Genomic DNA, 12,393 nt, shown 5'->3' on the forward strand with positions numbered 1-12,393 from the left:
GTTTGAAAAGCAGCGAATCCATTTACTTAAAAAAACCCAACCACCTGTTTGAGGTTGATGGCATATAAGCAGTCAGATACAAACTGGGAAAAGAGTAACTGGGTTTGCACTAAAGGGGAATCTTTTCTCCACTGAGTTGAGTGAATTCTGCTGTTGCTCTTGGTCACAAATTAATGTAGTGGCTCACAGAATGTGTTCTGACCGGATGCTTGGTTTTGACAACCTTCATCTGATAAGTTGGTGGTTTAGATAGCAACAAACTTGGCAACATCCCTGTGACACAGAAGTGCTGTTTGTATTTATCTTTCTTGGCAGTATGGGCTAGGAGATTTGCCTTATGCCTTGGGCTCGGTAGTGGGAGATACTGATCCAAGAGACATTGCCCTGTGTCTTGTTCTAACCATGATGCCACATCTACCTCTGCCTGTGGCTCTGCTGACTTCCCTGCCACACTAGGTTTCGTTGAGTGGAAGAATAACACGGGTCAAATAAGGCATTTGTTCACTGTCTGTTTGTTACTCACTGTAAATAGTTTGTTCAGTGACCTTGTTCTCTGAGCTCTGAAAGCCTCTCTTACTTGTAAAGTGCGCTTTGAAGATTTAACTTCACTTACTTCGCTGAGCTCCGGTATTCACAAAACCCTCAGCAACAGCAGGCTGTAAATGCATTTTATATTCCATGAAGACTGCTCAGTGAAAGAAGCTATTACCTTGACCATTCAGAATGTATAGTAGCTTGATGTGAGACGTGCAATGTAGGAAATCCTGAGTACAAATGACCTCTTGGTGAATTGGGAGGATGTCTTACACAGTGGATTTTTCCTGTCTTTGCTGAACCCTTTGCAGGGATTTGAGAGGAGGATGCCAGGGAGCGAGGGGGAGTTGCCAGAGCACTGTAGTTTTGGTAGACTAGGTCAGAGGACAGGCAGTGTTAATGTATTGTGCTTTTTGGTGAAACTGTAGTGTGAAGGTCTGTATGCTGTAAATGCCTGAGAGATGGGAAATCAGAAGGTGCTCTCTACTGTTCCAACAAGGATTTAAGAGATGTAGCTTTTCTTCAGAGATTCATAGGGAGTTACAGTCAGAGTTTCTACTAAGGCGGTAGACGATGAAGTGCAGGTAGGTAAACATCAGTTATGCAGAGATGCACAGCAAACTGGGGCTTGTCAGCATAGGGGGAACTTTCAGAATGAAATTCTGACAGAGCGTTACTGCAGAATATCGGTTGTGGTTGAAGTTGCTTTTTATTTCATAATAATCACTGAGCCTTTAAAGCAGGAAATAAATGGGAGTCAAAGGGCCTGTGTCACATAAGCGAGACAGGAGCTGATGGAGAACAGCACACTGCTTTTAATCACCTTGTGTGAATAAGCCTGGGAATACAACCAGAGACTCTAGAAGCTATCAGCCTGTAACCCAGACTACTGAGGGGCAGCTGTACCCCATGCAAAGGACGATCAGTTTAACTACCTGCGGTGAGCCTTCTTGTAACAGACATGTCTGTCTGATCTGTGTATTCCTCTTTGCTGACTCCAGCACCTTTGGAGCTGACTGAGCTCTTACTCTTAGATTTGTATCTCATTTTGCAGCCTTGGAAGGAAGGTACCAGATGAAAATAAGTCAGCTTTTCAGTCCCTTAAGATAGGAGCTTTGGAGAGAGCTGTTTGAATCTAGATTCAAACCTTCCAGCATGTCTGCTTCCCACTTGTTAAAATTATGTAGGGCTCATAGAAGGTCTCAGAGGAAGCATTTGGGAGGTGAAGGAAATCTGAACAATTCAAATCCATGTCTTCCACCTCCCCAGAGAATGTCTTAGTCTTAAGTGGTAGGCTGGGCTGGATAAAGGTTGTTGTCTAGCAGGACCACAGCGCACAAGGGAATAAGTAGCTGTGCCAGAGGAGAGAGCATACTGTCTCCCTGGGCTCGGGGCATTCATCTGATAATGAGGAATTTCTGTTCTAGCAGTACCTTGGGGACCTGGAGGACTCTTGTTTTAAACCAATTAATGTTTAGTGTAAAAAAAAAAAAAAAAAAAAAAATTATAAACAATCTTTATAGCTGGGACATTGTTGAATTTGGCTTGAAGTCAGGCCAACTTCCTATTGTAAGATTGTTTGCTGGTTAGGTAAGTCTGCTGTTAAAAATGTCTTCAATTTCTCTGGGCCGTGCTTGGCTGGTGTATTTTAGTCTCTTCTTGACAGAGAGGAAGAAGCTAAGGTTTTATGGCTGTGGAAAGCTGCCCACTCCTGGCTTGTACATTCCAGAAATTGTCTAGGAGACTTTTGGTCTCTTAGATGATTATTTTAGAGTCCATCATTTTAGACACATTGTAGCTTTGGTCACTGTTGCATAGAAGGAAGAGTCTTCAAATCTGGTTGATTTTGCTGTGACTTTATTTATGTATTTGAACAAGAGCAGATTGTCTGGATAGCACTGGGTGTATTGGTCTGCTGAACCTAGCACAGGCAGCAGCTTAATTAATAGAGAAAGGGAAAGGAGAGTATTTCTGTGATAATATTTTATACAGAGCTTTTAACTCTTCCAGCTGGGACAAGACTCTGTGCAGGGAGTCCCCTGCTCAGAGTGAAACCCAGAGGTCAGGACATGTCTCTACGCAAGCCTTTTTTGCTCTGAGAGCTCTGCCTCTGTCCTTGGCCTTGTGCTGCTAATCTAGTCAGAGGTAAATCAGTCCCATGGTGAGAGGTGCCGTGCCAGAAGCTTAGGTGCAGGTGTACAGACAGGGAGCTGCAGCTGCTGAAAAAGCCATGGATTTACACTTCAGGAGCCCAGAACCACGGGGAGCTAACAGCAGTCTTTGTGCTCTAAAATATTGGCTTGCAAGCAATGCTCATCTTCGTCTGTGAACCGATGAATTTACCCACTGCTGGGAGCCTGTGGGCTGGAAAGTGCCTTATGATTGCTGTTCCGAAAAGGATAACTGAACCCCGTTCAGTGCTGGAAGGCAGCTTGTCATGCCATGGGACAGAGTGGGCTAGAAGCAGAATAACTGAGAAGAAAAGCCACTGGTGGCCTGTTGCTCCATTCCAGAATAAAACCAGGAATGTCTCCATATTGCAAAGCTGTCTAAATAGTGCGTGACTCAGAAGCTGTGCGAGAGGGTACATAAATCCAGTAGAGTGAGGTAAGGGAATGTCCTCTCTCCCTTTAACCATTTAGTCACAGGCAGGCTTGCATTTTGTCAATCTTCTTATGTTATTACTGTAGCTTGGTATAAAATATGAAATTACTGAGTGTTGTTGCTGCAAGGAGAAAGTGGCTGTGCATGTCCGTATTTGCATATTATTCTTTTCAGAGAAGTAGTTGCTTCCATTTTTATTTAACTAGCAGTTTTCGTGAAGGAGTCTTCATGAGATGATCCACCTTTGCCAACATTCTTGTGCATCAAACGAGAATGATCATTCCTATTTAACAGGAGACAAACCAAAGTACCAGCCAATGCATCAAAGATCCTGCAGGAAGCAAGCAGGAGGGTGGGGACCACAATCCAGGAAGTCTCTCTCTTGGGGCGCAAGATACGGCTATGTCCAAATTATGCCACCTTGGGAATCTTCACGGGGTTCTGGGTGTCTCCACCAACAGTCACAGCCCCAAGCCATGCTCCCACCAACAGTCACAGCCCCAAGCCATGCTCTCGGTAGAAGTAATGTGCCAAGAACAGCCTGTCTTTGTCAGCTCCTGTTATCAGTTGTGGGATCTAGGCAGGCGGAGAGACAGGTTAATATGTTTCCTGTTTCTGTAAGCCCTGTTCTGACAGCTGGTCAGTTCTAGCTGCAGGCCTTCATAGCCTCTGAATGGCAGGCCATAAATCAGAGCTGGCACTTAAAAGAAGACTTGTAATGAAGGCTGAGAGATTCGAGGAGAATTGTTTTCCTGAGTCCCATCCCATTTTCACACGTGCATATACAGACACTTGCCCTGTCCCTCAGAAAGATTTAACTAGGCTTCACCTCTCTGGGAAGATAGAGTGCCTCGTAAATGAGATGTCATGGGCAAACACTGCCCTAGAATTAAGGGGATTATTTCCAAATTAAGTGAAAAGACTTAGCACGAGGGCAGAAACCATAAATAACAAGGAGCACTTTGGAAAGTTGGAGACAGCCTCGTGAGCCCTTGCGAACTTCCCAGTGCAGCGTACAGGCGCAGAACGCAAGGGAACTCCATCTCTTAGAGGGTGTACCACAGAACAAGTGGGTCACCAGAGCAGTCAGCAAAGGGAAGTTCGTTCTGTGTGGCTTCCCAGATCACTGTGGCAATGCAGGCTGCAACCGAGTCCTGTCTAGTCTGCATGGAATTGAGTATGAGATGCCACAGGCCAGCCACCAAGAGCAAGTTAGCATAAGAGGTGTGTGAAGTGCTGTTTGCAAAACACTACTGGGCTATAGGCTTGCAGTGGCAACTTAGGGCACGGGGCACTTGGCCCAAGGTACAGATGGCTCCCATCTTGCAGCAGATGTTTGCCTGCTCTATACCTTAACTCTGCACGTTTGTTGGTGAGTGTATGGTACTACACTGGTGTTGCCTAAAGGATGAGCTTTGTTTTCCCACAAATTATGAGGAAGTGTTTGACTCTCCTCTGGCATTTGGACTCTGCTTGTGCCCATTTGTTCTTGCAATACAAATATTATTAACAAGAAGAATAACTTGAAGAATGAGGAGTCCTGCTGGGAGATGACCCTTGATTGCCATGCCCATTGCACAGTCCCCTCAGTCATGTGTTCTCACGTGTGGCTGTGGAGGCTCCTTTTGCTATGTCTGCACTAGGCTTTCATAATAGTAAACCAGTTGTTTATCATTACTGTCTGTATTGCAGGAGGCAGTACAGTCCCTCAGCTGAGGCTGGTTTGACAGCCTGTCAGGCCTTCTTTTAACAGAAGGTCTGCCCAAAAAAATGCTGCTTCTCATGCTGAAGATCTTTCAGTCTGAGTAGAAGAGGTGAGATAGGAGAGGAGGAAAGTGAGAGAAGATGCAAGTGACTGTCAAGGCCGTCAGCAGAATAGCAGTACTAGAATAGGACATTAGTCTGTAGACTTCCAGATCCAGTTAAACTGAAAGTCGCAATTTTGAATTCCTCACCTGTCTGAAGATTGCAATGTATTGGGGGGGAATATTACAGTGATACAAGAATAAAAACCTCACAGTCTTTGGAGACTTTCTTAAATGAAAATATGTTTCAAAGCAAAAAACCATTTGGTCCATCTGTGTCCCATTACTAAGCTGGGGCCGTCATCCATTTTCATTAGACAGGGCCTGAGCATGTGGGTGGGGACAGAGGCCCAGGCAGCTGCCCTGGACACCAGGCTAAAAAGCACCATATGGAAAAGCCTAATGTATGTTAACAGGCATCAGAGACCAAAATTGAAAGAGTAATGGCCCATCCACATGCGGTAGCCTCAATGAGACAAACTCTCAGCACCAATCTGTCAGCTGCAATTTTGGGTCGTTAGAGTGCTGCTAAGCAGAGGCTAACAGGCAAGTTAGCGTAATCTGACTTCAGCAAGAATAATTCTTCCAGCCGTGCTAGCGCTCTGGCTCAGTTTCCTCCTTGCTAACATATATCAAACAAAATATCTTCCTTTCCTCGGAGATTCTTCCTGCCGGACCTCAGGGGATCCCAGCCAAACATTTAAATTACATGCAATGATCTTTTAATTTGCTGGTTGCTTGGTGGCTCTGTATTGCTCTTACCACTTCAGAGAAACACATGCTATAGCAAGACTGTTTCCCTTTTGCCTGCCCCACAGAGGTGTACCTGAAGTATTTTCATTTTGACCCCCCAGAGTTTCTTCTTTTAGTTTTAATTTTTAGCTAAGGAGGCTCAGAGCTTGACTAAAACTGGTAAGTACTGTGTGCTGTGAGTGCCTTGGCATTCAGGTTGGAATCCGGGTTAGATCCAATATCCTTGTACCAACTTAACTCTGCATATAGCCAAATGATTTTGTTTGCCTTTCCAGTAGAGCTGAGCATTGCTGGAGCAAAGTAAGCTTTTGCAGCTGTTTGGTGGCTAGTGGAAGTCACTGGCAGATATTATGGCTGGGGCAATTTAGGATATACTTTCATAGGCTCTGTGCCTAATTTTAAATCAGAGGGCTGTAGCATCCGCCAAGTCTCTCTTCGCTTGCCAGCAGGCCCAGTGCCTCCAGGGTATGTCAACAATTTCTAGTGGGCTTTTTTTGCATACAGCTTTGAGGCTCAACAAGTGGTGGGCCTGCTGTTAGTAGGTAAAAGCAGGTGGCAATATGTCCAGCAGGTGTGAAAAAGTCACATACGTAATCATTTATGCTCAGCAGTCTGGTAACCTCTTAATCCAAGAAGTATTTGAGTACCAACACCTGAGCATTTGTTTTTGTACTGCCAGGTTATAGCTCTGCCTACCTCTGAAATGCAGATTTTTCTGAGACAGAATACAGTGCTGTGTTGGCACGAGCTCACTCTTCCTTTGTAGCGCTTCTGTTTAATTGTGTTTTGTTGAAAACTGTATTTAAATGCTGTTATTTTCTTTTTGCAGATTCCCTGCAAAAGCTTTGTTAAAGCTTTAGTCATGACTCCTGCAGAAACTTCAGTGTAGTGGATTTCACTAACCATGTTGAAAAGTGAGGAGCAGGAAGCCCAGGTAAGTCTCCCACTCATTTAAAAGACAAAGTTAAATTTGTCCATGAAACAATAGCAATCTCGCCTCAAATCCAAGTGTTTGACATTGCCCAAAACAAAAGCATACAGGAGCAAAGGATGTTTTGCTGGTTATCACTTTGTGAAGATTTCTGTGAGACAAGCAAAAATGAGCAAAGAAGCTGAGGAGTAAAGTGTCCATGCAGGATGGAACTCTTGCCCTGCATTTTGGTGGGCTTGTTTTTTTTTTTTCCCCTGGGGCAAGAAACAAGAGCTTTAGGGTGGAATTCTGGCAAAAGTGAGCTTAGATCTAGACTGAAAGACACTGTACGGTTTGAGCACTTCCAGTTCTTTTGGGCAGAAACAGATTTGACATTCCTATCTTAAAAATAAGATGGATGAGGCCAGTCTTTGTAAAAGGCAATGCATCTAGAAGGTACCTCATTTATCCCTAATTTATCCTCCAAAGAGAGGAGAACAGTCAGGGATCTGAGGCTTCTTCGAAGGGGGGTTGATTTGAAATAGTTGGGAAAGGCATATTATTCCATTGAGGTGATAAGCAAAAGTTTAGCACAGCTGGTTGCTTGGTAGGTTTGGGTTTTTTTCCTGGAGTGCTACAGGCATTTTAATATATGGGTTCTGATTGATGCAAGTGTTGGCTCTGACATGGCCTTCAATCTGTGTTCTCCAAGGCAGGAATGAGGTTGTGTGTATTCAGTGAGGGATTTAGCCAGAGGGAAGATTTGTCCATTTCAATGCATCATACTAATTCTTTAATGTCTGAGCAGTAGCTCTTATTTTGGGTGTGCTTTGGGCTGGCTTTACTGTTTATCTAGACCAGTGGGGTAGTAGCCTCTTTGTTAGAAAAAAAATGAGGTTATGGACAATTGCAGAGGAAGAGAAATGGTGAAAAATGTTTTTGAGTTGAACAGGGGTGAGTAGAAAATGCATTTGGATGTATATATGGACAAGGAGCCTGTTGCAAGTGGGTTTAATGAATTTGCCAGTCCTAATGCTGTTGAAACCTATTCTTCAGCACCTTTCTCAGCTTCTCCCTAGAGGGGAGGGAGCCTCAGGAATTTACTGTCTCCTCCAGTCTCAGCAAGTTATACATTTGGAAGGTGAATACAGTTCTTCACAGCGTTAATTATTCCATGTAGAGGAAGAGCAGTCATGAAAGAAGGAGGAAGAAATGAAAGGGAGATGGAAATAGAGACAAGCAGCCAAGCTCTGACTTCCAAAGGCAGACCTTGTGCTCTCAGCTGAGAGCAACTTGTCTGCTGTGGTTTTGATGTGGAAGATGAATTCTGGGTTCCCCTTGTTTGAAAAATTTAGTGGTGGTCGCTGTATGCTGCGAAATCTGGTTCTGCAGATCAGAAAGGGTTTAAGGTTTGTTTAAGAAAGGATATAACAGTGGAGGATTATATGGAAACTCCAGCAAGAGATGGATATGGTTCTTCTGCCGAGGTTGCTTTTCAGTTCTCCCTTGACAACAAATGATTTTGAAGAGAGGCTACTGCTCAAGTGGATCCTCTTGCTGGAGACAGCGCGCTGGAGGGAATGGCAAATGCTAATAGCCTTTTCTAAGCTGGCAAGTGGCTTTCCAGGCCTTCCAGTCATCATGGCAGGTGTGTCAGCCCAAACTACTCTCTCTAAATGAGACTGTCATTCCTGGGTGCTGTTCTGGGAGCTGAAAAGTCTCCTAATTACTTCGCAAGGCCAAGCTGCTTGCTGAATGGAGTTATGGTAGGTTCAGGGGAGGCTTTTGATTAGCCTCACTCTGTTCACAATAGGGAGCTCCTGATGGGCTCATCCTTGGTTCGTCTTTGTGTCCTCTAGTACAGACATTTGTCATATGTTTCTTGCTTTTCTTTGTTGTCGCCCCCAGTCTGCCTTCCCTGCTTTGAGACTTCATGTTGGACAAGAGATACATGTTAGACGTGTGTTATTCACCCGTCCCCTTTGTTCCTCTTAGCTGTTTGGAGGCAGGCTTACCCAAGGAAAGTGTGTTGGCTGTGCCTGTAACGTGCATAGCATCTTTGGAGAGAAGACAACACTGTATTTCGTAGCTTTGGCTCTAGCTGTATCTGAATTGTAACCAAATTCTCTTCCCAGCACAAACAGCTGCTCCAGTGAAGTCATGGATTTGGAGCCAGCCCAGCAGACATGCTGCAGCTACCAAGGGTGTGGGCGGGAGTGAGACGGTAGCTTTGTAAGCTAGTTCAATTTTTGAGAGCCAGGCTAATGGGTCTGGGGAGACAGGCGAGGGGAAAAAGAGATTCTGACCTACGCAATTCTTAAGCTGTCTTCCCCGTGGCAGAGTGGGAGTTTTTTCCAGGAGAAGGCAGAGTAATGTGACCAGCATCTCTTATTGGTGTGCTGTCATATTCTCTCCCCAAGGGGATGAGTGTGTGCAGTGCAGAGGTTTGCCCTGGAATTTGTGTAGTCACGTGCGTAAATACATATACATACATCCATGGAGTCGTTGAAATGGGCTGGCATACATGAAAGTTACGTGCTGTTGGATTCTGCAGCTGTGTTGTTGAACAGAAGTTATACAGGTATTTGCACATTATAATTTTGATTGTGTACACATACATAATGTATAAATTGTGGGTGCGTGGTCTCTCTGTGCGCACACACACAGACACACATGTTCAGAGACATGTGCTTTGCCACTCAGAGCTTTGTGGTGCTCCTGGAGAGGTCATGTTTCACAGCCTGAGACCAGCCCCGCACAGATGACCGTTACCTTTGTTTTTGAGAGCTCTCTTCATGCCAGAGGAGCAAAGCTGTTGACCAGTATCTTTACCCCAGAGCTTTTGTTGATCTTCCTAGACAATTTGAGTTCAGATCTGAGTGCTTTCAGATGAGGATGACACTGAAGAATTGCATTGGCTGTCCTTCAGAAGTCAGTTAGTGCAGAGTAGAGAGGACAAGTCCAGTGATTTTTTCGCTGTTGGAGAAATGTGCCTTAGCACTCTGTAGCAGCTGGAGTCCATCTTTGCAAACAGAATATAAAACAGTCAGGTAGCAGTAGAGAGTGTGGGAAGGAGGAAGGCATCCCCTAACTGAAGAGAGAAAGTATCTTGCCCCATTGCATGAGCTTTCTCTGCTCTTTTTGCCCTGGCAAGATTGTTTTTTTCCTGTTTCACAGCAGCCAGGCTCTTCCCCCTGCCCCACTCCATGGTCTGCTTGCTCTGTCTGTGTGCTTGTCTTTTGATGTCAGTCATGCTATTTGATTTGTAATGAGGAAACAGAACGCCTTTTCCTTTGCTGTGTCCTCCCCCAGTCCTCTGAACCTCTCAATGCAGGAGGATTGGATTTAGCCACGGAACAGCAAGCATCCAAGCAATCTCTTAGGGCTCTGCAGAGGCAGCTGGCATTTGAGAAATAAGGGGCAATGGGGAGCAATGTCTTCAGGGATCACAGCAAGCAGCTATTACACTCATTTGCTCTCCTGGTTTGTGATGCAAGGATAGCCACTGCTGTGTTAGATGACTGCACTATCTCATCTTAGAAGCCGGGAAGGCCTGTGCGTGCTTTTCCTCCATTCATTAACCAGCCTCTTCTTTGGCACTGTACCTGTGTTTCAGAGCTGGAGGCATGTTCAGGTGCTCAATGTCCTGTTTATTACACCTGAAACATCTGGTCCTGACTGTGATCGGTCATTGCAGTGCTTTTCATGGAATTGCTGTCAGTAAGCAGGAGCTGCCTTTCAAAAGCCCAGAGATGGTTTTCTCCCCCGGCACAAGATGATTTTCTGAGGCAGTGTGTGGTTTTGCATGGTCCATTTGAGAATAGAGCTGTCTGGGACTTCTTTGAGGTGGATGTAGGGCTGTATTGACTTCATTTTTACAGGATCTCAGAGTTTGTCACAGCTGAAGCTCTTTCTGTAGGAACATAGCTTTGGCAGAATTTACCTCAGGTAACATTTTCCCAGTTTCAAAGCTTGGGGTCAGAGGGAAGTCTGAAGAGCTAACCCGGGACTTAGCCTGGATCTCACACAACTTCGATGAAGGCCCTAGCTGTACATCTGCTTTCCAGCCTTCTCCTCTTTTCAGTTGGTTCCTGCTGCTGTCTTTTGCAGGGAAAGTGGAGATCAGGGCTCTGGATCTTAGTGGTATCAGCCTGAGGGGCTGGCTGAGCAGCTCTGCTCTTGCTGATTTATTCATGTGTCTGGCTTAGCTGTCTGCACTTACTGTTGCCACAGGAGGGATTTGAAACCTTTCCTTGACAGACCTCAGTGTCAAGTAGTAAAAGCATATTTTGAGAGACTGTACAGCGTCTGAGGGAGAGTATGGGCTCATATGAGATCTCTCCAGTATCTCTGTGTCATTCCATATTCCTCCATTCCACAGAAGGTTGGTTTTTTTTTTTTTTAAGGGGAAGTCCTTTCTCTGAACCTTGGCCTTCACACATGTTGGTAGTTCTCTTGAAAATGGCAGCTTGCCTCTGTGCTGCCTCAGCCCTCAAGCATGGAAGGAGACAGGGGCACAAGAAGACAGCTGGGCAGACTTCTCAAGAGGCATCTGTCATTTTGGATAACACCAAGGCTTCCTAAAGTGGATCAGTAACTCGGCAACTTACAGACAGCTGGAAACTGCAGTGACATGGATGAAGTCCACTCAGCCTTCAGGCTGGCTTAGTCCTGCGCAGACAAAAGGGAAACTGTGGGCAAGAGGAGCATCTGTGGAGCCTGAGGTTAGCTATGACAGTGCTCTCAAGATACTGCTGCACCTGGCTAGCTGATGCCCAGCGGCCTGTTGGAGGTGGAAGGTTTCTGGGCAAAGAAATGGGGACAACGCTTTTGGCATTGTTCGCATCAGGTGCTGAGGACTGAAGTAACAGCCATCTTGTCCCTCCACAGACCATGTCAGAGGAAAGCCAGTATGTGCACCAAGCATGCAGTTTCTCAGTCTCCAGGATTACAATTTATTAAGTCGGCTTTCTTATTTTAGTACTAGTTGGCAACCATCAGTTTCAGGGGCCTCATCACATTCTGGGGCTGTGAGAAACTTTTCAGACCTAAAATCAGAATTGACTCCCCATGCCTCTGCTACTGAACTGAGCAGGAAGCCTCATGTGGGACGCTTCTGGAAGTATTTATGTCTGTGGGAATCAAGCACCAGCTCAGGCATGGATTGATTTTTTGCAAAATTTTCTTTCTCTTCCCTTGTTTCCAGCCAGTGTGAAGTCCACATCTTGCATGCGTTGATAGGATCATTTTAGCAGCTAGTGGGCCTTGGGAAAAGCTAGTCCGCTCTGGGTTCTTGTCCGTTAACCATGCTTGTAGGTACTGCTGCTACGCAATTAATTATTGCTGCTACTGGTTTCTCCTTTGCCTTTATTAATGGTCTTTTCTGTTTGCAGTCTGGTAAATGGTTTGTTGGCTTTAGTTTTGCTCATGCAGTAACTCCTGCTTTCCTGCCAGCACCAACTTCACTGCCTGGGGTAATGATTTTTTGGCTGTTCAAAAATGAGTATGAAAAGATGTCCATTTAATTACAGGATATCTCAGTAGAAAATTCCTGTGTGTGCAGTGCAGTAGTCTGTTCCCTGCTGCAGATCAGTTTTCCTCCTCTGTCCGTTTTTGTCAGGGAAGAGGTGGGACCTAGGTTCTGCATTAACATATCTGGCTTTTCACTCTCTGTAAATTTAGACCTATCTCCATATGTGCTGGAATAAGAGTTTTGTGGGAAACCTAAATGTGGACTTGGAAGGAAGCAGTCTGCAGGCAGTGGAGTTAAAGCTTTACGTCCTACAG

The sequence above is a fragment of the Ciconia boyciana genome, chromosome 19 (genome assembly GCF_034638445.1).
Source record: "Ciconia boyciana chromosome 19, ASM3463844v1, whole genome shotgun sequence".
Lineage (NCBI taxonomy): Eukaryota > Metazoa > Chordata > Aves > Ciconiiformes > Ciconiidae > Ciconia > Ciconia boyciana.